The 4,831-nt window shown below is 34.4% G+C and overlaps 1 pseudogene; it reads left to right on the top strand.

Annotated features, from left to right (window-relative positions):
* The first annotated feature begins 659 nt into the window (after window positions 1–659).
* Window positions 660–4,205, top strand: LOC110689490 (annotated as a pseudogene).
* The last annotated feature ends 626 nt before the right edge of the window (window positions 4,206–4,831 follow it).

Genomic DNA, 4,831 nt, shown 5'->3' with positions numbered 1-4,831 from the left:
TAACATTATTCGGGTCGATTCGGTTTCAGGTTTATTAAAATACTGTTCGGATCGGTTTTCGGTTTCAAAAAAATCGGTTTTTAATCGGTTCGGTTCTCATTTGGGTCGGTCGGTTTCAGGCAGTTAAACGGTTTCGGTGTGAAATTTGACAGCACTACCAATAGCATTTAAGAATTTGTGATATTATCGAGAGCAGTGATTTATGATATAGAAGATAGATGGGTACTTACTCAAAAGTCAAAACATGTATTTGTGAGATTTTGTCAAATTGCCACATGGGCATGTGAATTAAACATTTCCCATGTGAATAAACGCAATATCTCAGGGCTTCTAATGTTTATATGGATGAAGATTATTGCATGTGAGTTAAAGGCTAAATTAAAGTGGTACCTCTTCATAAATAACAACTTAAGCACGTTTGACTTTTGCAAATTATTTGTTCTATATATTGTCTCAACTCTACGAATGGAATAAAATTAATTAGCAAATGTATATTATGCTATATTCCTAAGGAAAAAACGCGCACGTTATGAACAACACTAGTAGTAACTTTTATCTATTTATTTATATCTTTTTATCATTTTTGTACGTAATGCATTAGAGGAATATATATAGTACTATGCACTTATCAATTACTACGAATTAGATAGCAAAAAAAAATGATGATGATAGATATAATGAACAACAAGCTGCAACTATTGCTCAACGTAGTGCTTTTTATTGTTACAACTATTGTGATAAAATGGGCACTCAAAATTCTCTTTAGGGGTAGCAAACGCCTACCACCACTGGTGAAAGGGCGGCGACCACTAATCGGCGGGGTGGTTCGTTTCCTATCGAACCCCATCGAGATGCTCAATGAGGAGTATCAAACCCTAGGAAGTGTATTCACAATGAATGCAGTCTACAAGAATATCACCTTCCTACTCGAACCCGATGTATCTGCGCATTTCTTTAAGGCTGGTGAGAGTGAGCTCAGTCAGCGAGAGGTGTATCGATTCACCGTGCCTATATTCGGACCTGGGGTGTTCTACGACACCGAGTATTCTGTGCGCCAAGAGCAGTTTCATTTCTTCGAGGATGCGCTACGTATCGATAATCTTAGAGGGTATGCTGATGCTATGTTTGAGGAAGTACAGGTTTGTTACATTCTATCCTTAGCAACTTTTATTACTTTTGTTAAGCTCGTATTTATAAGACTACATTAGAATCATCCCTACCAATACGGATAAGAATTAGTAGTAAGTAATTAAAATAAAGGAAATTTTGTGAAAAACTACCTATTAAAGTCTAGAATTTGCGAGAAACTACCTATTAAAAAAAATGTTGTAATTGACTGCCTAATATTTGAAAAATGTTGTAATTTACTAGCTTACGCCGGATTATGAAGGAGTTTAACCAAAATTCTCCGCCGCCACATGACACTTAATGACCATTTTCTTTCCCAAATTTTCTCACAATTTTCCCACGAGATGGTCACTAAGTGTCATGTGACCAAGTCAACGCCGGAAAATTTAGGTTGAACTTCATAATCCGGCGTAAGGTAGTAAATTACAACATTTTTCAAAATTTAGGTAATCAATTACAACATTTTTTTAATAGGTAGTTTCTCGCAAATTCTAGACTATAATAGGTAGTTTTTAACAAAATTTCCCTAAAATAAACTAGAAAATTAACTTAACAAGATTTATATATTTCAACTGTCTATGCTTTGCATTTTTAATTTACTCAAATCGAAATTAATCATCTGATGAACTTGAATTATGGATCATTCACAAGATTAATAACTTATAAAATGTGTAGCTGGAGTCAAAGTAATCTTAATTTAATATTTAGTACGAAATAAATTTTCTATTTAGGGTATTTGATCTATTATTGATGACCGTTTCTATATTCTTGGATCTACCACTATGTATATAAATAAGTATATATTAATTGCATTCTAACATGAATTCGAGCTTGATTTTGTAGATTTTACTATATTTGTTAGTAAAAACAATTGACTATTTAAAGCTTGCATTTAAATCGAGTTTGGATTAAAATAAGAAGCATATAGATCATTACAAATCATACTCTCTCCACTCTTTAAAGATCTTTAAATCCAATCGTTATACATCATACTCTCTCCACTCTTTAAAGATCTTTAATCCGATAATAATTTTATTTTCTATTGTTAAAAATAGTAAGAAAACTAATATTTTGAACATAGATTTTTGAAAAAAATCTAAATATATATGTAATTAAACTTGTAGATTGATAATGTTTGAATTATGTATTAATACGAATTAGTCATCAAGAATCCGGGTTATGCCCCTTGGGTGATAAGTAGTTGCATGATGTTTCAAAGTCCATTGTATTGCTATTATAGTAATACGGAGTGCTAACAATTGGGGTTAAAGTAATTGTCTATAATATATTGTAATCACCTCGATGGTTTTGAAGGTTTAACTACTTTTGTGAAAAGTAGTAATTGTCTATAATATATTGTAAAGAGAAAAGTGATGTTAAATTTTCAGTCTTTATTGGATAATTTGAAACCAACCCTATCTATTGTTGTTATTTTGTAAAATCTCACTAATCAATTTTCTTCAAATTTCACTTTTCTTCTTCCATAGTCATCCTAATTAACCAATTATAACTCGATTTTGCATTGTCGTTCGGCTTGAAGAATAAATTAGCAAATCAAAGCCCTAAATAACGCCTAATTGATTTGTAAATTGATATTAAAATTAGACAAAGAGGAAGAAAAAGGAGGAGGAACATAGGTGGGAATCGAGGGAAAAGAGAGGAAGAATTGATAGTGGGACCCACCGTGACATCATATAGGGGAATAGTAGTTTTTGGTGTTTTTAATGAAACTAGGTGGAAAAAAAAAAAAAAAAAAAAAAAAAAAAAAAAAAAAAAAAAAAAACTTGAGGTGGTAATGTACAAAATGACAACAATAAATGGTGGTATTTTTCAAATTTTCTTTCTTTATTTCAAGATCTAGTGCTTAGTTCCTTGTAAGTATTATGTAATTTAAAGATCTATACACGTATATAGCAAGAAAAAATAAAACAGAATTGAGGGAGTATTAGCATTTTAATAGTTATGTTCATTAATGTAAGCATAAGTATACTTTAATCTATAATTTTATTTTATTTCTAGTTGCATGATTAATAATTCTTTGTGATGTTAATTATTGATCAAATACTTTAATTACAGGACTATTTTTCCAAGTGGGAAGAGAAAGGAGAAGTAGATTTGAAACAAGAAATGGAAAACATCATCATTTTAATGGCTAGTAGATGTTTTCTTGGTAAAGATATTCGTGACAGTCTCTCCAAGGATATAATTACCCTAATTAAGGAAATCAATGTTGCAATGGTACCTCTTACTACCCTATTCCCTTATTTGCCTATCCCACCTCACAATCGCCGTGACAAAGCTCGAAAGAAGCTCGACGAGGTTTTCTCAAACATCATAGCCTCTCGAAAATCATCTAAGAAAATCAAGGATGACATGCTACAATGCCTCATTGACTCAAAGTACAAAGATGGCCGAGCCACGAGTGTGGGAGAGGTCACTGGCTTGCTCGTTACTGCACTCTATGGCGGTCAACATACCGGTGCTGCTACATCTATATGGACAGGAGTTTCGCTCCTTCATTATAAGCAACATTGGTTAGCTTGTAAAGAAGATCAGAAAAAATTGATCAAAAAACATGGAAACAAAGTTAATTATGATGTTTTACTGGAAATGCAATTGTTGTATCGAAACATCAAGGAAAGTCTAAGGCTTCACCCTCCGAATTCATTTTTACTACGCCAATGTCACACTGATTTTACTGTGACTACTCGTCGAGATGGTACAAAGTACGACATCCCTAAAGGCCATATAATTGCAGCCTCACCATTCTTTTCAATCGGCTTCCTTATATTTACAAGAGACCAAATGATTATGATCCTGAAAGGTTTAACCCCGAAAGGAACGAGGATCGATTAGCAGGCCCGTTTTCTTTCTTGTCGTTTGGAGGAGGTAAGCATAGCTGCCTTGGACAACCTTTTGCGTATTTGATGGTTACGGCTGTATGGAGCTATCTACTGAGGAACTTTGAGTTGGAGTTGATTTCGCCGTTTCCTGAAACAGAACAGAATGATGTAGTATGGAGTGTGAAAGGAAAGGTGACCGTGCATTACGAACGTAGAAAGCTTTCTATGGATTGAATGTCTTGAAAATGAAGGATCATTTGCGTACTCTTGAAACGATTAGATTGACAATTAAGGCTATGTTTGGCCAAGCTTTTGGAAAATAACTTCTGTTTCGGGTGAAAACAATGGGACCTTGCCAAAGATCCGCTGAAACGGAGAAGACTAGATTCGGTCCAAGTAATGTTGGGCCGAAGGTTTCCTGCACAGTAAACACACGTAAACTAGCCTCGGGGGTGTTGCCGAGGAAGGCCCCTCCGATGCTAAAGTCAGTACAATGTGTAGAAAGAGAACACTATGCAAGAGAATTAGTTGCTTGAGGCTTTGCTTGAATATATGAGAATATATGAGAGTATATGAGAATATGTGAATATGTGAATATGTGAATATTGATGGCTTTTATACCTCTTCATACATGGAGAAGTTGGGCCTTAGCCCAATTGGCTTGCTTTGAGGGCTGACCTTTGACTTTAGCACAATTGGAGAGTGGAACCTTGACCTTGGGCTTTTAATTGGATCATTTAATGCCTAGGCCCAATTGGACTAAATTGGACCCAAACAACTTGCCCCCCAGACCCGATTTGGAAGGATGACGGGTCGGGTTTGATTTAATTCAGAAAAGGAGGGAAGTGAATGATTTAATT

This window comes from Chenopodium quinoa, unplaced genomic scaffold, assembly GCF_001683475.1.
Source record: "Chenopodium quinoa cultivar QQ74 unplaced genomic scaffold, ASM168347v1, whole genome shotgun sequence".
Taxonomy (NCBI): domain Eukaryota; kingdom Viridiplantae; phylum Streptophyta; class Magnoliopsida; order Caryophyllales; family Amaranthaceae; genus Chenopodium; species Chenopodium quinoa.
Note: the sequence above shows the minus strand (reverse complement) of the source record. Positions and strands in the feature narration are given on the sequence as shown.